The following is a 24673-nucleotide window of genomic DNA, read 5'->3' as shown; positions in this document are numbered from 1 at the left end:
GTTCTTCCTCAAAAGCTCATGTTCCCTTAACATCTTCTTTTTTTGCCTGCTGTCATGCACATCACTGTTACCCTCCTCTGGAATGTTTCCTACAGAATGGTTGCCTTTCTTAAAGGATTGCAAAGTTCTCCTACCCTACTTTTTTTAGATTCAATTTAATATGTAATCCTTGTAGTTTCTACCTGCAGAGGGTGTCTGATAATCCTGTAAACAGGTCAGAGGTATTCCAGTCCTAATCTCTGAAATGCAGAGTGCCATTGAACATATTATTACCCACTGGCAGGATCCATAATACTCAGCGGGAGCAGCTTCTCCAGAACAATTACACCCAGTTACAAAAGGATACAACTGCACTGGGCATGCTTTGTCTTCCATGTAATATATTAAAGAGCAGCTCTGAAGATAAAATGGTATAGAACGACATTACAAATGTCAGATTATGTGGGCAGAATTGTTTATTTTGTTCACAAGGATTTTGTTGTGATCAAAATGGGTGTGGATGCTATGTACCCCTAGATGAAATTATCTTATGTGGGAACACTTGACTCCTTCTCACAAGAAACATAAAAAAGGCAAGATAACATCTACAGATTTTAAGAACTTTCCTTGGGCTGTATGCTTAATGCTTCTTTGCATTTCTTGCTATTGTGTGCACTGCCACACATGAGATTCATCCAGACGTAATGCACAGTGTTATTGTTTTTTCTCAGGCTGCCACCTTTTGAAATGTCCAAAGTGGGACATTTTTTACAGAAGTGTGAACTTTTGCAGGACAAGTTCTAGCAACAACCAGTGCAAAGATCAGAACTTTACTTATTTATTGCCAAAATAAAAAAAGCTCACTGCAGTAGAATTTGAGTATTTTCCATTGTTTGTATAATATTAAGGTATTTCACATACAGATTAATCATTTTATACAACTATAAAAGGATACATAAGAAATAGTTTTGCTCTAAAATCTCAAGACATTTGTCATTTGCTGTGTTTTTTCTGCAGGACACTAACACTGAAATATTCATTGCCCTTTGTTAAGAGGGACCGATGTAACCTGTGTTTTTTCTAGTTCCATTGCCAAGTTTTCCCATCCTGCTACTGAAACCAAACTGCAAATTGCCTACCATCACTCATATTGTTACTGTCCTCCAGCAGGTCACGTCTGCACTCTTTTGTATATTTACAAAAAAACTTTTGCCCTGAAGCTCTAATCAGGGCTGGGTGTGGGTATAAACACCTAAGGCTTGCAGTTTAGATACGTGCTATTTGCTATTTTTGCTTTTGAAACTTGGTGAATGTTTAGCGAGGGAGAGTACTGTTTATTTTATTTTATCTCTTGAACTACTTATCTTGATTAGCTGGTCTTTACAGTTTGTATTTTTTGTCTGGACTGGGCATGAACAGGCAGTTCTGATGTTGCTGTACTTCAGATCTCACCTGGACTACAGTCCTTGTTTTGTTATAGAACATATTCTGACCTCACTTCCTGATAGCGTTCTGTGCTCTGATGCCTTTTCAATTTTTAGGGTAAACTTCATGTCTTCCAACACTTGTCTGTCAGATACGTGCATCTTTCTCTTTCACATTACTGGATATTAAAAAAAAGATGATACCTTAGATAAACATGTCACTAATTACTAGTAAAAATTCTAAACAGGTTTAGCAACATATAAGCAAAAGATAAAGCATTACTCTTGTTGTAAAACTGTACATCACAAAAATCATCAAAAACTACACAGCTACACTTCACAATACATAAAAGGCATTTGCTCCAGTCATATTATGCTGCACTGACCTCATGACAGACTGCCACAGATTATCTGGAGACATTGTTGAAGTAATGCATCTCAGACAACAGTAAATTCATTGCAGATCTTGTCTTTAATCTTTACTTCAGAGAGTACTTTCTGTTGAAACTTGCTGATTAATACCCCTAAAATAATGTGCTTCCCCAGTTTTCTGTGCAGTAAATATTTTTTTCCAGTCTCTCCCCCTGGAGCATTCTTTTTTATTCATAACCTCTGAGTATTGTTCATTAACCTTGTATACCACAGTGCAGGGCTTGTACACTTTAGAATGGCGAACAAAATCCCTGTGCTTTTCATAAAAAAATTTACACGTCATTGAAAGTCAATATATGCAATGTTACCCCTATTTTGTAATCACTGTACTCCATGCAAATATTAATGTCTCCCCCCCAGACTTTATGGTATTCACCAAAACAGCAACTTCTCCATACTGATTTATCCCATTGAGGCATACCCCTCAACCTCTTAAAACAAGAAATCTGGACAAAACCAAAAATAATGGGGGGGAACATAGGATCAAAAATAGTGACAAATTTTAAATATTGTTCTTATAAACTTAAAATGATGTCAGAATTAAAGGTTTTGTGTTACCATGCATTTTCTTTTTTTTTCAAAACAGGTTTATTGTTTTAACATATAAGAGAAATATCATAACAATTTTATACAAGTAATTAAAAATAGATATTATTATAATATTCAACAAAACAACTAAAGTATTTACAAAGACATCCACTACAATCAGATCAATTAATTAAACTAAAATACCATGCTATTGAAATTAGAATTTTTTTAACAAATTTTGTAAATTATCCCATACAATATAATAAGATGTTTTTCTAGTTGTTCTTGACCTAATTGTGTTTATTTCCATATGGCACACTATATTCATAACATTTTTAAATTCATTGAACAAAGGAGGTGTATCTGAAATCCAATTTCTGGTTATTATTTTCCTAGCCACTGCTAGAATAGACCATAACAAGGGAAGCTTAACCTTTTTAACACTTTGAGGTACAGGTGTGTTGAATAATATAAGAGATTTAGAAATAATGAAATTATCTGTAAAAAGAGCCTGCAAAAATTCATTAATTGACTTCCAGTATTCTTTCAATTCTATACAGTCATAAAACATATGAGCCCAGTCAGCATTAATTTCTACATTACATCTCTTACATAGATTATCTTTATTATTTATTTTATTCATCATCAAAGGTGTATAAAAAGATCTATGTAAAAATTTCCATGTATAAAGTCTCCAGACAATGGAAGACGTAGTTCTATAGGCAGATTCCAATATATATTGCTTATCTTGTTGATTTGGTGGGTTCCCATTAATAGAAGTGAAATAATTCCAGTATGTATCTACACTGTAAAAAGTTTCTTGTCTGATAATTTTATGTATGTATGAAAGTTTACCTTTATCAGAAACGTTATATTGTAAATTTAATATCAAGTAATCAATCAGTGTTGGAATAGATTCTTTAACTGTTATAGACATTAGATCTATTTTATTAATGAGATGTTGTCTAAAGGTCTGAACCTCTAACCAGCAAGTTTCTCTTAGATCAAATTCTTGTTTTAAGAAATCTAGATTTTTAACTTTATTATCAGATATCAACTGATACCAGTATTTTAGATCATTATCTATAGCTAAATGAGTTCCTTCAGAAGTAGATGACAAAAGCATAACCTGAGTATACATTATAGGGAATATAATAAAATTCCATTCCCTATACTTAGGGTGCATGAATATAAAGTTACGATAGCTAATAATAATATTTAATGGGTAACAAACCATATGTTTAGGTGTAATAGGTGAAGTACAAAATTCCTTTAGTAACCATAACATGGAGTTATTTACAATCATATTTCTATGTGTTAAGGAGATTTTCATGAAGTGCATACTAATTAGCTCCCAATAATCTTTCCATTTTGTGACATATGACTGATCTATTAATAAAGTAATAACTTTTACAATAGAAGAGATAGTATATAAATTAAAGTCTGGAAAAGAAATACCCCCTTGAGACCAGCTATTAGTATGTTTCTTTAAAGCAATCCTAGGTCTATTAGGTGCCCATAGGAAATTTAACATTAGTGTATTCAGTTTCTTGATAATTATTTTTGTAGGTGGAAGTATTATTGATTGTATTAAGTATAAAATCTTGGGGAATATTATCATTTTAATAATTGTAAGTCTCTCCTCCATAGTAAAAACATATTATTCCAGGTATTAAAAGATTTTGTATATTAAGAAAACAGGTATTATAATTATTATATATAATAGATTTAATATCTTTAGATAGTATTATACCTAAATAAGTTATCTGACCTGAATTGGGTACATATTTAGTAAAATCACTAATGAGAATATTTTTCATGTATATATAGGTAGTATTTTAGTTTTTCTTCATTGAATATTAAACCAGAAATACTTTTAAAATTCATCATTTTATCAAATAGAGACTGCATAGAAGAATTAGATCCTGCTGATGTAATTAGAACATCATCTGCAAAAGTTGAATTTTGGATGTTGCATTTTCATCTATTTCAAAACCCTCTATGTCAGTACTGTTTCTGATCAAATTAGCCCAAGGCTCCATTACTAAAGTGAATAATAGTGGAGAAAGTGGACATCCTTGTTTTGTATCTTTAAAATGGGTATTTTTGTGAAACATATGTTCCTACCTTAATATAAGCCAATGTTCCTTTGTATAAATGCTCAATTAGATTTACAAATGCATCTGAGAAGTTTGTGCACTTCAGTAAGGTAAACAGATAGTCCCAACTTACTGAATCAAATGCTGAACTTATATCAAGACTAATAAGTGTTAAATCTTTCTTTTTCCTATTTGCAAAATCAATTAATGTTAAAGTTCTTCTTATATTATCAAAAGTATTTCTATTTACAATGAAGCCTGTCTGATCTATATCTATAATGCCGGGAATGATTGTCTTCAATCTATCAGCAAAAATACTCATAAACATTTTATAATCAACATTAAGTAATGAGATGGGACGATATGAAGTACATCTAGTTGGATCTTTATTAGGTTTTAAAATTGGCGAAATAAATGTATATTGCCAAGATGGGGGAGTTATTAACTCAGTTTGGGCCAAAATAAAAACCTTATGTATTAATGAATATGTACTTTTAGAAAGGATTTTATATATCTCTGGTATAATACCATCATTACCTGGTGCTTTGTTTGATTTAAGCTTATTTATTTGTGTAATAACCTCTGTATATGAAATACTTTTGTCCAATAGTTTAATCTGTTGTTTATTAAGCTTTTTATTCATGTTTGTGGTTATAAACTCCTTTATTTTATCTTTAGGTTCCATGTTAATGTTATTATGGTTAATTTTGTGAAAGTGATTTCTAAATTCATCTAGTATTTCTGGTATACTAGAAACATTCTTCTTTTCCTTAGAGAAAAGATTTCTTTGATATGGTTTTGTTTATTCAACCTTTTTGTTTTATTTTTAAGTCTATGTAAGTATTTGGGGCTTATTGAATAAGACAAAAACTTGTATTCTCTAAAGTTATTTTAACTTTATGAGTTAAAATTTCTTTGTATTTCTCATTTAGTTTGTTTATTTCTTCAATAACTTTCTTGTCCATAATATTTTCTTTATTATTATGTTTATGAGTCTAATTTACTTTGAATATCTAACAATTCCTTATCCCAAGATTTCCTTTTATTATTATACCATCTGATACTTTGTCCATATAGATATGATTTTAAGGCATCCTAAACATAGACAGTGGAGACTTCAGGAGTATTATTTATGTCTAAAAAATGTTTTACTTCTGAAAGTATATATTCTTTATAGTCTTTTAGTTGAGTTAAGTATGCTGGTATCCTTTTGATCTGAACATTATGAGTATTTTTTATCATGAATTCAAAAACAATTGAATTATGATCAGATACAGGACATGAAATGATTTTGGAATTAATTAAATCTGTTACCATCTGGTTAGAAATAAAGACCCTATCTATTTTTGAATAAGTTTTGTATCTGTTAGAAAAAAGGTGTATGGTAATGATTTTGAATCTATCTGATTATTAATATCATTCAAATGATAAGAATTAGCAAAATCATTTAAATGTTTTGCATTAGATGTAATTCTTCTTTTTCCTATAGTGGTAGTATCACTTTCATGTAGTATACAATTAAAGTCACCAGCTAAAATAATATCTCCTATAGAGAATGATATGATCTTATCAAGATGATGTTTCACTGTATTAATACCAATTCCAGGTATCCAATATACATTAATTAAAGTGTAAGTCTTCCCATTAATTTGTATTGTAACCATACAAAACATTCCTTTGTCATCCTGATAAGACTTAATGGTTTTAGGAATGGGCATACTTTTATTCCATAAAATAGCCACTCCTCTTTTTTTCTCAGTGTGCTCTGAACTAACCAATACTGTATATTTGTTTGTGGCTAGTTTATCAATATCTTTTTTTTCAAGAGATGGGTTTCTTGCAGGAAGACTAAGTTGGCCTTATGTAAATTAATGTATCTTATTAGGCTTGCCCTTTTACACGGATTATTCAATCCATTAATGTTTAAAGAAATTCCTTTTAAAGATGTCATTTGGCATTTTTAAAACTTAAGAATCTTATGATCAAAATAACAAATAACAACATAAGTAATGTTACATCTCCTCCTTTAGGTGTACCTTTAAATATAGCTGTATTTATTGAATCTCTTATGGGATTTTGTATAGGATTCAATTTTGTTTGTAGTGACAATGAGTGTACAAAATATATTGTGGATGTCAAAACTATATACATATAACAATGAACAAGTGAAAATAATGTAAGGATTAAACCTTGCATCCAGCCTGGAGTTATAAACTCCAACTTAGAGTAGTATTTACCACTCAGGTTAACCCCCTACCCTAAGCAGCAGTACCTCAGCTACCACCTTATCAATTTAATACTAGTTATATTTAACTGAGGTTAACAGTTTTCAATTCAATTATCTAGCAAGACAAGACTACACATTTGGTAAAACAGCATCATATAAACTAAAATAAACTTTTTAAAAACTGTTCATACTACTATATACATCTATGTAATATAAAACACTTGTATTCAAATAGCATTCAAATAATCTTGATGTTAGAAATCAAGAGGAGAGAAAAATAAGTTCTAACATTCATTTAAATCAAAAACTTTGGCTAATATGATTCAGACATTACATATATTAAGATGCATCTATTTTCTGTCATGTAAATGCAGTCAACAGCTTCCAAAAAAAAACCTTGAATTGCTTGTATATGAGCATTTTACTTATACTCATTATTGTCAATAGAATAAAATATTGTATTTATAGAAATTGTTATAAATCATACTACATAGTTATGCATATTCTCAGAAACACTTGCATTATTGTAAAAAAAAAAATAAGCCATCACACACACACATATATACATATATATATATATATATATATATATATATATATATATATATATATATACACACACACACACACACAGACACACACATATATATATATATATATATATATATATATATATATACACACACACACACACACACACACACACACACATATATATATATATATACACACACACACACACACACACACACACACACACACACACACACACACACACACACACACACACACACACACACACACACACACACACACATATATATATATATATATATATATATATATATATATATATACAAACACACACACACATATATATATACACACACACACACACACACACACACACACATATATATATATATATATATATATATATATATACACACACACACACACACACACACACACACACACACACACACACACACATACACACACACACACACACACACACATATATATATATATATATATATATATATATATATATATATATATATATATATATATCTGATCTCACTGAGTTGTGTCCTTGCTGAGCACTATCCTACTTGCTGTCCCTACAATAAATCTGTCTGCTTCATACAAAATAATGCACAGCAAACACATTTTAGTAACCAGATTTTACAACCATGCTATACTACTGCTTTAAAATATATCACATGACAATTTCTTCCAGAATAGAGTTATAAAATTATTTATGCTTGTCAATCAGATGAATTAAATGAGTTATAGTAATGTATATGTTTGGAACATAAGTTTTAACACAGATTATTATGCTGCTGTTAAGTAGATTTTCAAAAACACTTGAATAAATGTTTCATTTTCTATGCCTTCTAAAATAAGACATTTACTTACTACAAGAAACTGCATCATTTAAACTCATTATAACTGACATATTTTATGAATTATAACATAGATATTTAAGTAATTATATAAAATAACTCACATTTAGATGTTAAAGAGTTCATTTTCCTTCACATAGTCGCATTTGCATCAGTTCTACTTCCTGGTAGAGTGTTCTTCCTGAATCTGTGATGTGTCAGTGTGATATCTAGGTCAAAGGTTAGACTGACTACTTTCAGCTTCTCTGTGAGAATTCTGAGAGTTGAAGCTTTTGATGTAGCTCATGGACACTGTGCATGAGACAGCCCACATCCCAGATTGTCTCCCTTAACATTTTGGCGGGAAACTTATTAAAAACTAGTGACAAACATTCATTTAGCAGTGTAAATGCATCTAAACATGACAAAACCTTCACAATGTATTTTACAGGTTATTACAGCCTCTATGTAAGTGAAATTAAGCCCAAAGTTATTAATAAATAATAAAACTCAATATTTTGTCCCAACTCAATTTTTATGCAAATCTTATTATTTACTTTGTCTATATGATCAAAAGCATTTCTATATATTAATAAAGAAAAGAAAAGAAAAAGAGAGTAGAAAATAAAAGAGTGTAAGGCAGAAATAAAAAAAATGTAAGAGAAAGCTATAAGAAGTATATACAATGGAATATTACTTACTATTTATATTAATAGAGTTAAAAATAAAACATATTATTTACTATTATTTAGTTCTAATTATTATTAGTTAAAGCATGACAGATTATTTACAAACAAGCATAAGCAGTATAATCAAGAAAGTATAATTAGGAATAGCATTTGAAGAACATATAAACTTTTTACAAGGAATAAATATGTTATTATTCTATTAATCATATTTTCATTACTCTTCTCTCCCTGCCCTCCCCCACCCTTTACCCATTACATAATCGAAATAGAATGTCATTGTTTAAACAAAGAAAAGAAGAAAAGGAGAAGAAAAAAAAAGAGAAAGAAAAAAATGTATCAAATTACTGACCTTACTTCTCTTTTTCAGAAAGAGAAACAAATTGAATCATAGCTTGTTATTAGTTCTTCAGATATTTTGACTGGTTATGAAACAAAACATTTCTTTGCACACAGAGAATAACTTTGATTAAATCTTTTTCAGAATATTTGTGGCTTTCTGGAAATGCAGGGACTATATTTAAAAAGATTAATAATGAAATAAAATGATGAGAGAAAAAAAACATAGAACAAATCATTTGTTTTTTAGTCTCTTCTTCTTCTCTGAAGTCTTCCACGAAGTTTCAGTTGCCAGTCTCTTTAATGAAGGACTAGCCCATTCCATTATCTCTATTTTATCCAAAATCTTATTTTTTTTGATAAACAGTAAAGCAGAGTCTAAGTCATCAAAAATTTTAGGACCATCAGGAAGGAAGATTTTAAGCTTGGCAGGAAACAGAAGGTATGTTTTAAACTGTGCTTTTTTAAGCTCCCTTATTAGTGGCAGAAAAACTTTTCTTTTAGCTATTACCATGGAAGAATAGTCATTGTCAAAACACACAGTTGTCTCATTAATCTTAACAGGAGCTTTAGTCCAAGCAGATTTAAGAACCATCTCTTTATCAAAAGATGATAGAAATCTAACTATAACTGATCTAGGATAGTTTTGTTAGAGTTAGTATTAGCTATAGATCTATGTGCTCTTTCAATACCAAAAGAGAATGCTTCTGGTAAGTCTAAAGTTTTAGGGAGCCATGTTGTTAAAAAAGAAGTAATATTGTTACCTTCAATATTTTCTGGCAGTCCAAAAATCCTAATGTTATTGCGCCTAGATCTATTTTCCAGGTCATCAAGCTTTGTTTGTAAATGTGTATTTTGTTTCAGCAGAAACTCAATGTTGTTTTCCTCTTCTTGGATTCTATTTTCCATGTCATTCACAGCTTCTTCTATGCCTGTCATCTGGATCTTCTGTTGTTGCAGGTCTATATGTAACAAGTCTATTTGTTTTGTAGTTTTTTCTATGAAGGTATCTATTTTAGTATCCATTTTATCCATCTTAGCAGTAAGTTGCTGGATTATAGTTATCAGAGACTGAAGTTCTTTCTTGATGCTGGAGTCTTGAGAATTTGTCTTACTGGAACTCATTTCAGACTGATAAACTGACAGGAAAATTTCCAAAGTGATTTCTGACAGGAATATTGTTAAAATTTCCTTTCTTTTTTAGATATAGTTCAAGAACTATATAAAACAAACATATTTAGAAAGAAAATTACTTTAAAAATTAATTTTTTAAATAATTAATTCCTGTCAGTGTAATGAAATTGGTGGAGCTGAAGAAATCTGCTGCTATCCTGTGTTCATCCTTGGCCATGCCTTACCATGCATTTTCTGAAGGTTAGGAAGCCTGAAACTCTATGTCTCTCATTATTTAGTGAATTCCTAACTGCTTTGCCAAAAAAACATATATTTTATGAGGAACAGATGAAAATATGATGAAAAAAATCTGGAGATTCTGCAAAAATCTGGAGAGTTGAGAGGTATCCAGCGAGGATACATTTCGGACAACGAATGCATGCCTTCAGACAGTCCTGGGGTTGTGAGTACAGCAGTCCTCCGTCCACTGCAAGTATGTTGCTCAGCATACAGTGTATTATATTTTAACCCGTTATAATCAATCATTAGATAAGAACTGCGGTGGTGGTGCTGCGGTAGCTTTGTCGCCTCATAGCAAGACATTGTCCCGTTCGATTCTCAGCTAGAGCGTCTTCTGTGTGGAGGCATACATGAATGGGGCGTGCCTTCATTAAAGGTTGTGCATCAGGGCTGGTAACCCGGTATGTGAAAATTCACTACCAATCATTAGCGGACCAGAGTTCCACTGTGGCGACCCCTAACCGGGAAAAGCCGAAAGACACAAACAATAATCAATCATTAGATAAGACAATTGAAGATAATTATGAATCATAACTGCTTTAATTGTGTGTTTACATACATATTTTGGGGCCCTGTTTTTCCACTGAAACAGCCATAGTCTTAGAGAGATTACCCACACAGTAAATGCTGAGTGAGTGGCAAATTGGTACAGGTTCCTGTTTTCGTTTCTATTTGCACATAGCACTATTTTGTCTCTGTACCCCCCCCCCCACACACACACACACACACACACACCTTTAGTTAATTGTAATCAATTTAGTCTGTCTTTTGTGTAACTTTGACATTCCCTATTAATGCAGCTGTGTGTAAAAGATGTGGTAAGGAGGAAGTAATACTATTACCTGACATTGCTTAGCATTGCTATTCCTGTAATGTGCGCATTTATTTGTACATTATTACAATATTAAGACAATATGATAGAAAAATATAATTTGGGAAAAAAAGTCAGTTTTACCACTGTTGAACATCAAGTATAGCTTGTTTATGCTTGTGAACCACCAGGATGGTTCATAGGTTCATAGGTAGGTACTAGGCTATTGGCCCTAGGGCCTATACAAGCCTAGCCAAAAATGTACCCTGGCTTTCGCCACCCAAGAAAATGATTTTTGCCTTGAACTCCTCATTTCTTTTAGACTTAGTTGGGACTATCGAATGACTGAAATTATGAAGGTGAGCATAGAATTTGCTTGCGTAATTCCTTGCCTGATTGACATTTTTGGGCCGTAATGCTATACTTGAATTTAGATGCTTCATCATAGAATCAATGAAGATTTGTATATTTGAAGTCCTTGAATTATGTGATATTAGACTCTGAAGGTAAAAGTTATAATTTTATGATCAGACTTATTCAGAGATGAAGATACTAAGGGGAGGGGCTAGTACATAGAGATGCTACATTTGTAAGGACTAGGTCAAGAATATACACAAATAACTCTAATACTAGCTTTACCCTCAAAACAGTTTCCACCACTTCAATCAAAAGCATGCTCTCCAAACTAAAAACCTCATCAACAGCAGCCGACCTACTCCCCAGCTATTTCTTGAAACTTACAGCAGATGCTATTGCTATCCCAGTCTCCACTCTCATAAACAGATCAATTGTTGAAAACTATGTGCCCAAACTCTGGAAAATATCCTATGTTACACCCATACATAAAGGCGGGGCCTCCACTGAACTTAATAACTACAGACCCATTGCTTTACTCTCCCCCTGGCCAAAATCCTAGAAAAATGCATCCATACCCAGATGCTAAACTATCTCCTAGACTGCAACATCCTGTCACCTACTCAGCATGGTTTCAGACCTGCCCATAGTACCACTACAGCTCTCCTCTGCTTCACAGACACAGTAAACCGTCTCAAAAATGAAGGCCTGCAAGTGTCAACTCTTTTTTTGGATATGTCCAAAGCATTTGACACAGTCTCACACCAAATCCTGCTAAACAAACTAAACCAATATCATCTATCAAATTCCACTCTTACCTGGTTCCAAAGCTACTTAACTGCCAGGTACCAAGCTGTGAAATGGGAAAATTCTCTCTCTCCTCAGCTGCCCATAACTATAGGAGTCCCACAGGGTTCTATCTTAGAACCACTACTATTCACAGTCTTCACAAATGACCTCCACACCTCCACACAGCATGCATCTATAATTCAGTATACAGATGACACTACCTTAATCTGTGCTGCACAAAACATTTCCACCCTCCTGCAAACAACTCAACTAGCATTCTTTGACATTGAAAACTACCTTACAAAAGCCCAACTTATCCTCAATCCAAAGAAAACTCAGCTTATGATTATAACCAGTTCTAACAAAAACACTAACAGTCAATTCACTATCTACTCCACAAATGCTACTCCAATTGCTCCAGTGCCACAGGCTAAGCTATTGGGAATAGCCATAGACTCCCACCTAAAATTTGATAGTCATCTGAACTTAACTATTAAAAAAGTACATGCCAAACTGGGGTCACTCTACCGTATCAAACCATTTCTTACCAACAACACAAGATCAGCCATTGCTCGCTCCCAACTTCTATCCACCCTACTCTATGCATCTCCCATTCTGACTAATCTCAACAAAACTGAACTAAGCAAAATGGAAGCTTGCTATAACAGAATTGCCCGTTTTGCTGCAAATTGCTCATATAGAACTCATCATTGTACTGCTTTGAGACAGCTCCACTGGTTTGAACTGCCCAACCTCCTAACCTACAATCAGCTCTGCCTCTGTCATTCTATCTATTACCTCCCCAATAAGTGTCCTGCCCTCAAAAACCTAGTACAACATCACTCAGCCAAAAGGCCTCTTAGATCATCAAGCAAACTACTACTAGAAGTCACCAACAGCTACAATAGCTTTGGAGATGCACTATATAGTAGTTTGGTGGCTAAAAAATGGAACTCTGTCCCTACTAGCATTCAAAACACATCATCCAAAGCCTCCTTTAAAGACCTCATCAGGCAACATCTCAAGCAAAGTTGGCAGTGCCATGATTGCTCCCCAGGCTAGTGAAAGCGGATAACATATGCATACTAAATCTAGAGCAATTTATAATAGTTTTTCAATCTTACTCACAAACACTGGCTAATCTACAATTTATGTACTGTACCTGTGTACTATGTATGTATTCTACCTACATTCCAAAGTTCAGCTGTACACCACAAACCTATTACTTACCTTTATTTTTAAAATTAATATCTTTTTTTGATTGTTCTCTCCACTGTAACTGTTTGTGCCGCATGCCACTGTAAAAACATGTCTCTTGTAATTTGTGTGTATACTGATTATGTCTAAATAACTAAATGCGTCTGTAATTTTTCTTTGTGGAGCTTTTCTCCCCGGGCCTCTGCTGAAAAAGGGCCTTTTCGGCTCAGTCAGACACCCCCGGTTAACAAATGTAAAATAAATAAATAAATAAATAAATAGTTGGTTGGTGAGATGGTTGAGGAATATTTGTTCATAGATTCATAAGTAAATATTAGGCTAGTTGCCCTTGCAGGCCATTTTAAGCCTATCCAGTTTCCCTTCAATGGTGAAAATCAAATCCTGTACCTTATGTCTATGTGGTAAATGCCTTAATCATTATGCCAAGCCGACAATCCCTATAATGTTCATAGGCAAATACTTGGCAATCAGTCTTAGCCAATCACTAGACAGTGAGCATAGATGAGTAGATGAGAATCAAACAATGTATGTGTGAGGTAAACCCCTTAACCATTATGTAATCCCCCAACCTCTCCCTCTAAGCAACTGCACAATAAATACATGTATTGTGCAGCCTACGAATATTTTGGCATAGCCTACATTTCAGATTTAGGTATCCTGGTTTAACAATGAGTAATTAAAGTCACCCAGGATAACAGAGTTCCTGTTTACAGGAAGTTCATCCAGTATATTTAGGAATCTGGCATGGTTTTCAGTTAGTTATAGAGGGCAGGGCACACTGCAATATGCTAGGATCTGATTGTAGAGGGCAGAGCACACTGCAGTGTGCTATGATCTGATTACAGTGGGCAGGGCACACTGCAATATGCTAGGAAATGATTGTAGAGGGCAGGGCAAACTGCAATGTGCTAGGAGCTGATTATAGAGGGCAGGGCAAACTGCAATGTGCTCGGATCTGATTATAGAGGGCAGGGCACAATGCAATATACTAGGATCTGATTATAGAGGGCAGGGCACACTGCAATGTGCTAGGAGCTGATTATAGAGGACAGGGCACACTGCAATATGCTAGGATCTGATTATAGACGGCAGGGCACACTACAGTGTACTAGGATCTGAAAGCTGGTCACAGTTAGTGTGATTTGTATCTTAGTAAGTACTGTTTGTGAGTCTCTAGGGTTCTGCCTAGAAGTAGTTCTTTAACATATATGGAGACTCCACCACAGTTTCCACTAAGTCTAAAGGCATGGTTGGCACAAAACCTAGATACAGAGGGGAGTGTTTTCTTCACCTCTAAAACAAGTTTCAGTATTTATACAAAAATGAATGTGTTCCAAATGCAGGAGGGCCTCAAGGTCTAGCAAGTTGTGTTTAGGCATTTCGCCCTGAGCAGAGCTTGATGTGGTCTTGTGTATGAATTGTTTTGCCAGTTAGATGGGAACATCACTCCAGAGCTCATCTTTGCTTTTGTGATTTATTAGATGGGAACATCACTCCAGAGCTCATCTGAAACCTTCAAGTATTGTTTTTGCGATTTATTGTGCAGCTGCTTGGTGGGCGATTTATTTTGCTTTACATTGCATTTTTACTGTGACTGTGAGCAATAGTGAGCAGAAGTGACATAAAGGTCATTCAGCATTTTAGTGTGACCGGCACAACTGCTACTTTATGAATTACTTCCTGTTGTACAAAGATAGCTCTGTCTACTTACTGTAATATGTATCTTCATATTGTTTGTATGATTTCCTCATACAATTTGACTTAACTTACCAATTGTTTTAATCTCATTGAATTATGTGGTCACTGATTTTGAATTTGTTTCTTTCAAGAATCTTTACTATGTTTGTAGCTGAAAATGGATTTGTTAAATGAGCATGCCATTAACAATTCGCTGAAATGTTAAGTATCTAGCTGAGTATGCTAAATGCTGTGTATGTACAGAGGTAACACCAGGTAACATTGGAGACTTGTGTTCCTCATGTCAAAAGTTGGATGATTTGCTTACCTTACTATTATTAATAATGAATCTGTAGGCTTATTGAAGGTGATTGCACTTGTGCAATTGGCATAGATTGGAAAACTGTTATTACATATATTAATGACTAGGCTGATGAATAAATATTATTAGGCAAAGTATGACTAGAACACATTTAAGAAAGGAGGGGTCTACTGCTAATAAAGATCACTTAACCCCTATTAAACATGATGACAGCTTTGTAAAAGCTGCGGTGGTGCAGCGGTAGCGTTGTTGCCTCACAGCAAGAGGCTCTTCCGTTCGATTCTTGGCTGGAGCGCCTTCTGGGTGGAGTCTGCATGTCCTCCCCGTGGTCGAGTGGCGTTCGAAAGACATGTGTAGAATGGGCGTGCCTTAGTTGAAGGTTGGGCATCGAGCTGGCACCTCGGCACCCGTAAAAAATCTACTGCCAATCATTAGCGGACCGGAGTTCTGCTGTGGCGACCCCTAACTGGGAAAAGCCAAAAGAAGAAGAAACATGATGACAGCTTTGTAATTAAGGATACAAGTATTCAACAATCTGAGAATTCAGAAGATGTAAAAGAAAATAAGAAAATAAAAAAGTGAAAGAAAGAGAGAAGGCCACAACAAATGACAAGGAAGAAAAAGAAATTCATTAATGTCTATAATGCAAAGAGAATATTTACTGAAAAAAACACTGCTTTCTCATGTAACACACAGATTGCAGGGATTGATAACATTGTTCAATCACAAAGGATTCAGTGTAAAGAAAATTACATCATTTGTCCAACAGAGAAAGCAGAAAAAAAGAGGCAAAGGGCAGACTAAAAGGAAGAAGTCTAAAGTGAGCTTGGAAGGATTAAAGAACATTACTGCAAGAAAAAAAGAGGAGAAAGACTGAAGTTCACAAGATGACTCAGGTTGTGAAAGGTCAAAGACAGCTAGATGAGAACTGCATGCTTGCAAATGAAATAAGCTGTCCAAACAATGAAATTAATGGTGATGAAGATCGGTCTTTTGTAACAAACAAAAAAACAGGCAACACTGAATTAGAAGTGTGAGATTCTTCACACCTAGTCAGAAATACCATACTAGCAGTTGGAGAATCAGTTATTAGAGGAACAGGTATTTATAAGTTCATAGGTTAGTACTAGGCTAACTTCTCCCGTGGGCCATTTTAAGCTTAACCAGTTACCTAATGTGAGAATCAAACCCAGCACCTTGTGTTTACAAGGTAAACACTTTAAGCATTATGCCATCCTCCCAGGGATAATGAATACTGAATAGCATTATGCTTGCCAGGAGTAAAATTACTGGATATGAGTGGGTCACGGCCAGGGCCTTAGAATCACTTAATTTAAGGAAGCATGGAGCTATTTTTAATTCATGTTAGTTCAAATTATCTCATCCTTAAGGACTCATTGACTGTTAGAAGAGAACTTATAAGGACTCATTGACTGTTAGAAGGGAACTTATAGCCATCTTAGATAACATAGCTTGTACAGGTGTTAGGACAGAATTTTCATAAATCACATATAGAAATGAGAGCCAGGTCAAAAAAGTTGAAATGTATATAACATCAAGGCCTAATTTTGGACTGATGTGTAATTAGACAGGATGGAGTCTGCTTATCAAGTCAAGGGACAAACATTTTTGTAGTAGATATATTGCAATATTTGACTAACACAAGAGAGGATTTTTATCACATCAGAAATTTAATAGTTCACAGATAGCATTTGATTTATCTGTGCTGATTGTTAATGCTAGGAACATTAATAATAAATGTTTTATTGGAAAATTTGCTGTGTTCACAAAAGATTGATGCTGTTATTGTTTGTGAAACATGGTTAAAGATCAATGACAATGCCAGTTCTGTCAAGGTATAAATGTTTTTACTGTAACAGACATTCTAACAAAAATATATTTTATTATTTATTTATTTATATATTTTTTTATTAACATTTGTTGAGCGGGAAAATCCGACTAGGACAGAGCCTATTTTCAGTGGAGGCCCAATGAGAAACGCTGCAGAAGCATGCCTTTGGAATGTGGGAGGAAACTGGAGTAGCTGGAGGAAACCCACGTGAACACAGGGAGGGCATGCAGACTCTGCACAGAAGGCACCCCAGCTAAGAATTGAACTAGAGAACCTCTTGCTGTGAGGCGACAATGTTAACTGCTGCACCACTGCACTGCCCATAAATATAATATATAGATTAATATAAGACAGGGGTGTTGGATTATGTGAATTTGAAGTACATAGATATTATCATAAAATCAGGAGGACGTGTTATAGTAGGGATTAAAGATCGCAGTAAGATCTGATTATTACATGTTTGATGATCCATAGTGTCAGTGTTATCTGTGACAATAAAGACAACACAGGACTAGATTACAATTTTTGGAGTGTATAAACCACCAAAGTCATGTGCTGATGACCTATAGGAATTCAGCATTTCTTGCATGAAGCCATCAGGGCAAATTATTCTAGCTTCTTCTTCTTCTTCTTTCAGCTGCTCCCATTAGGGGTCGCCATAGTGGATCAACTGTTTCCATTTCTTCCTGTCCTCTGCATCTTGCTCTGTCACACCAACCACCTGCATGTCCTCTCTCACCACATCCATAAATCTTATCTTAGCCCTTCTTCTTTTTCTATTACCTGGCAATTTCCGCCTTAGCATCTTTTCCCCAATATACTCTGCATCCCTCCTCAGCACATGTCCAAACCAACATAATCTTGCATCTCTGGCTTTGTCTCCAAACCTTCCAACCTGGGCTGACCGTCTAATATACTTATTCCTAATCCTGTCCACCCTCGTCACACCCAGTGCAAATCTTAACATCTTCAACTCTGCCACGTCAAGCTTTGACTCCTGCCTTTTTGTCAATGCCACTGTCTCCAACCCATATAACATAGCTGGTCTCACTACCCTCTTGTAGACCTTCCCTTTCACTCTTACTGGTACCAGTCTGTCACAAATCACTCCTGACACTCTTCTCCACCCATTCCACCCTGCCTGTACTCTCTTGTTCACCTCTCTTCCACACTCACCATTACTCTGAACTGTTGATCCCAAGTATTTAAACTCATCCACCTTCGCCACCTCTGCTCCCTGCATCCTCACCATTCCTCTATCCTCCCTCTCATTCACACACATATATTCTGTCTTAGTCCTGCTGACTTTCATTCCTCTTCTCTCTAGAGCATATCTCCACCTCTCCAGGGTCTCCTCCACCTGTTCCCTACTCTCACTACAGATCACAATGTCATCTGCAAACATCATAGTCCAAATTTGCTAGAAGCAGACTGAAATAATATTGACTCTACAACATTAGTAAGGAAGTTATTTACAATGTATGTTCAGGAAGAACACTTGTTGCATATTGTAAACCAATCTACCTAGGAACATAATGTATGTACATGATTGTTACTTCATGTTAGGTTTTACCACCTTTGATGTGCAGTAGTCATAGGTTTATAAAGGTTAAACCACTGCTAGGTAATGCTGCAAAATCAAAATGCAAACCAATGCACAGAAGATTAATAATAGACATTATGGAAGTAAAATAGTCACTATGTGAAACCTAATTGGATTGATGCATTTAGTGGAAAAACTGCAAAGAAATCTAGCAAGTTTTAAAAGGGACATTGAATACAAAAAAAAATGTTTAACATCTGGATTTTGCCACACAAGGTCAAGGGGATACATTTCCATAAGAACAAGATACATAATTAAAATGAGAGATAAACAATATAAGAAATAGAAATTTGAAAACTGAAATAAACAATTTGGACAGACCAATTAAACATAGTGGGAGACACAATATGGAAAAATTTGAAGAAAATTGATATAAATATGCTGAGAATAATAGGAGACCATGTTATAGATATATATGATTATATGATGTGATAGGAGTAAAGGCATACAAATTGATAAACTGTGTGTAGATTTTAAAATGCATTCTTAAACACAAATATATAGATAGATATCTATATATATAGATAGATAGTTGATAAGTGCCATGGGACTGTTTATACCCCCTGAGCTACCACCAATTCAGGTAGATGGGACCTTGGTTTAATGTTTTATCGAAACGAATATTGGAAAGTAATCCATGTACCTGGTATGGGACTAAAACTCATAACCATTTGATCTTCTGGCACCAAAGGTGAGTGTGCTATTACTTACTGAACCACTGACACTGACTGCTATGCAAATATGTCAGATGCACGCTATTTCTATGCATTTTTTCTTATATAAAGATGTATGTAGAATACCTGTCAGGTCTTGTTTAACATCCACATCTAAAAACTGACATGTGTGTGAATAATTTAAATAAAATTTAAAATATGCAGTTGTATCATTAAGTCTGTGTATAAAACTAAGTAGACAATGGGTTTCACCATGCCATATAAAGAAAATATTGTCCAGAAGTTTACAGTAATAAAAATGTGTGATCTAAATTCATGGGGAGAAAAAATACATTTTCTCCCATTGTGCTAAAACTTAGTTGGTATAACTATTCCTGCATGGACTACCCATTGCTATATCTGTCTTCTGCAGAGAAATTTGCTGTTCAAAAATAAATACATTATTCTCCAAAATAGTACTAATAAAACACATATCGAATTAATATTAGAGTTTGAGAGAGTACTGATAGAGGTAAGAAAATTTCATACCTTTTCAATGCAACTGAGCACACAAACACATACACACATTCAAAACAAAAAAAAATGTGAGCTTGGCATTTGGAAAGGAATGGATCAGGGTGAGAAATAAGTAGGCCCTTTACTAGTACATTCATAAAATTCTGGCTTTGAACAACAACAGTAGTTATAGGGAATAATCGAGAAGTGCGGGCAGAGTATCACTAACAAAAACGCAGTAGCCAGCATAGTGTCACTGGCACCAAAACCATCTACAAGGCTATAACTCTTGAAGTGATGGCATCCAAGGAGAAGTACCTGTATTATGTAACCCAGTGAACCAATGAATTGAATCTGAATATACCACACCAGGCAAATTCTCTGTTTGAAAGGACTACGGATGCAAGTTAGCTAGTGGTTTTCAAAGCACTCATTACAACTCATCATCTTATCGTATATGGAAATGAGCACATTACCAGTACCTCCCATCTAGAAATAAACTGTTCAGTTTAAGCAATTCTTTGGATAAAAGTGGATTGAAAGGGTATGATATGCCAACATTTAGCAGATAGTATAACCATTATCTTAACAAAAAAAGGCAATTTCTTATTGACAAATTGTTTTTGATTTTGCAAAGGTGAAAAGAGATCCTGATGGAGGACTGGAAACAATGAACACAGAGAGGCTTCTAATGGCCACACCCATTATATAGAATCATATAATGTATGCACTTCTTGACTGCAGTCTTAACTCAAATGAATTTAACAAATGAAGTAATTAATTCCTGTTTCATGCATCTATTTAAAGATACCATTGGACTATTTGTTGCTTATAACAAAGGACTTATACATTTTTACAAAAATACTTCAATATAAAAGAAATCAGTGCAAGGAAGGGTTTGATTTCTACAAAAATTCATTCCTTGCATGACAATAATTTTTGAATTCTTTAAAACTGCCGAACAAATTGGAATTGGCAGGGGAGATATACCAGGTATCAAGTACTCTTCCTGACATTCTAGAACAATACTTGGCTTCTTTAGAATGGGAGAAGATTAAGGAGTCAAAAGCTGTAAGCAGGGCTAACAATCTTTCAAATGCAATTTCATCTTTTGCAAACACAGGCAGGTTTCTTACTTAATGAAAAGAAAAAAAAACATGCAGCTCTAAATGAAGAACAAGCTCAGTTCAAAGCTTTATGGGAAAAGCAACTGAAAATATTGTAAAAAAGAAAAATCTTAGTGCAGTCCAACAACAGCAGCCGCTTCTTCTGTGTCTACTTCACCTAAAAGTATAAGGAATACACAAACCAGAGATCACTTTTCAACTCCAGGTTCTTCAAGTAGTATGTTCTAACCTTTCATGTGATCTCCTTCAGTTGCAACCAGCATTTCAGATATCACTCCATTCTTCATCTACCATACCACCACTAGTAAGTGCATGGGGAGTGTTTGGTTCTTCATTACCTGATCAAATGCAAACCTCATTCTGACTTAATGTTGACTTTGATACAGTGTTTGGGAAAAGAAATCTCCTTGTTTTGCAAATAAGATTGTGGAGTCTAATGACTTTCATTTAGGTGGAATCATTAGCCTAATGAGTTAGTATCACATGGCCTTGATTCATCTTTGCATGCACAAATATTTCAGGCATGATTAATAAATCATCAGCCTAATAAGTTAGTATCACATGACCTTGATTCATCTTTGCATACACAAATACATCAGGCATGATTAATAACGCCCTTCTAGCCTGACAATATACCAAAACAGTTACTAATAATTGTCTAGGGTGTTCTTAAAAATATCTAAACTAGTGCTTACTTTAATGTAAATTGGTAGTTTATTCCATGCATTGGCTACTCTCTCAGAGAATCAATTAGTACACTTCTCATTCCTGTATTATGTTCTACATAGGTTGTCTAATGATTTTCTAACTACTTTTTGATAACCCCAAACATTCCCAGATATAGTTGTCTCTGAATGCCCTGTATACCTGAATAAGGTCTCCTCTTAAATGTTTAGTCTTTCATAATAGCTTAAATTTTCATATCCATGAATGCCATTGATATAGTTCCACTGTACTCTTTCCAGTTTACTCATGCTTGTTTTCTTGTTAGGTTTCCATACTGTTATTCCATACTCAAGTTAGGGTCTGATATGACTAACAAAAATTATTTCATCATTTCTGATTTCCTAGACTTTATAAATGTTTTTATACAACCTATAGTTCTATAACTATCAGTAACCAATCAGTTGATATAATTAGAAAAATTCAAAGCAAGATCTACTTATATACCCAGGCCCTTAACTGACTCTATAGTTTCAATCACTGTATTCACCTTTCAGTCTACGTCTCCCAAATCACATATGATTAGTTTTTGATGTATTTATCAGCATATTATTCTCTTGTAGTCAAATGGTCAATTTGGTCAAGTTCTTTTGCAGAATTGCCCTCTCTGTAACAAGTGTTATCAGTTTACCCATTTTCAGGTAATCTGCATGCAGACTAGAGGACACCTCACATGAAAAACATAAATCTAAAAGATACACCCTAAACAACTATGGGCCTAGGACAGAGTCCTGTGGGACACCCTGACTGTAACCTAAAATGTCACCTGTCCAGTTAATGTCTAATACTTGCAATGTCCTATTTGTAAACCATGTAGCTATCTATATTATCAAGAATATATCAATACTCAGTTGTACTAATTTATTGATCACTGTTTTGTGAATGACCCTATCAAATCCTGAAGTTAAGTCTATAGAAATTACATTACAGCACAATTTTTCATTTATAGCTGTTATTGTATTGTTATAGAGCATTATCTCGTTACAGGAAGTTCTAGATTTATTTTCAACATATATATGCTGATATATGTTTTGAAGTCCCAACCTTTCCATTTCTGAAAATAATTTAAACTAAATAACCTTCTCCATTATTTTCCACAACTTGAAAAATATGTTTATGGAGCTATATGACTCTGGGTTTGTTCTATTCCTCTTTCCCCTTAAAGATAGGTTTAACAAGTGGGTGGCGCAGTGGTGCAGCAGTTAATGTTGTTGCCTTACAGCAAGAGGTTCTCCAATTCAATTCTCGGATGGGGTGCTTTCTGTGCAGAGTTTAAATGTCCTCCTTGCACTCACATGGATTTTCTCTGGGTACTCCAGTTTCCTCCCACATTCCAAAGACATGGGTCTGAAGCGTTTCTCCTTGGGCATCCACTGAAAATAGGCTCTGTCCTAGTCAGACTTTCCCAGTCAACAAATGTTAAATAAATAAATAAAAGTGTGAGTCTCCAATCTTGAGGAATCTTGCCATACTTAAATGACCTAGTGAATAACAGATAAAAGAATAGTGTAGGAAATTCGGGCATTGGAAATGGAAGCAGAAAAATTATATTCACTGGTGTCATGCAAGAGGAAAAAAAAAACATAACTGGAAGATCTAGTTGGCAATCAAAGAGTACTCCTTCTACAACATGGAATCCTCCTATTGTGATACTCCCAGTAATGGTATACCCTGCTACAACACCAACAGTAGTAAGGGACGATGGAATGTATCCTCATATGGGAACTATTCCTGTATAGGCACAGCAACCAGTAATGTAAGAACAAACTGTAATGGCATCACTGAACCCATTTGGGCCAGTACCAGGAGCACAGATGTAGTTTATGCAATGCCATGAAATGTGCAAAAATGGATCAACTCTTGAAAGTTGACCAAAGCAGCAAATTCTTATAGTCCAAGCAAAATTCTCTTTGCTTATAAGTCCTATTTCACCTTTACATCACTAACATGCACATGAGCTGAAGGAGGGGAAGGGTGGAATAACAGGCCTTGGGGACTAAATGCTATAGCATAAAGAAATACCATCCATATGAAGGCCAAGATCAACTGGAATCACTTCTTGAATGATTCCCTCAGTTGGTACTATAATTCATTGTAAACATAATCAAAACATTTGTTTGTGAAGGAGGAAAAATGCAGGAAAATCTTGTTAGATTTCAAACTGGCAAATGATTGGTGATGGTGTGTACCTCACTTTTGTTTATTAGATGTGCACTGGGTATTTTAACCCTCATATAATAGAAGTTCTAACTGTTTTTAATAAGTATGTTTGGTTTGAAATAGACCTTGTGCATTACTGTTTTATTTATTTATGATTTTTTTGTTAAATAATGTATATGTCTTAATACATCTCAAGTTAGGAACAGGTATGCACAGTATGTTTGGAAATAAGCGTATTTGATCATGTCAAAGACAACACACAATAAACAAGCCCTCTTTAATTACACTTTGGAAAATTATTTATTCTAGGACAGGTTTTCATAAATTAATTTATATTGGGAATTGAGAAACAG

At 34.3% G+C, this 24673-nt stretch overlaps 1 pseudogene; it reads left to right on the top strand.

Moving 5' to 3' along the window:
* LOC122806178 overlaps positions 1 to 24673 on the top strand; it is a 72944-nt pseudogene that overhangs the window by 34151 nt on the left and 14120 nt on the right.

This window comes from Protopterus annectens, chromosome 7.part0 (genome assembly GCF_019279795.1).
Source record: "Protopterus annectens isolate FY-2018-M chromosome 7.part0, PAN1.0, whole genome shotgun sequence".
Lineage (NCBI taxonomy): Eukaryota > Metazoa > Chordata > Ceratodontiformes > Protopteridae > Protopterus > Protopterus annectens.
The sequence above is the reverse complement of the archived record's forward strand: the minus strand, read 5'-3'. Positions and strand labels throughout refer to the sequence as shown.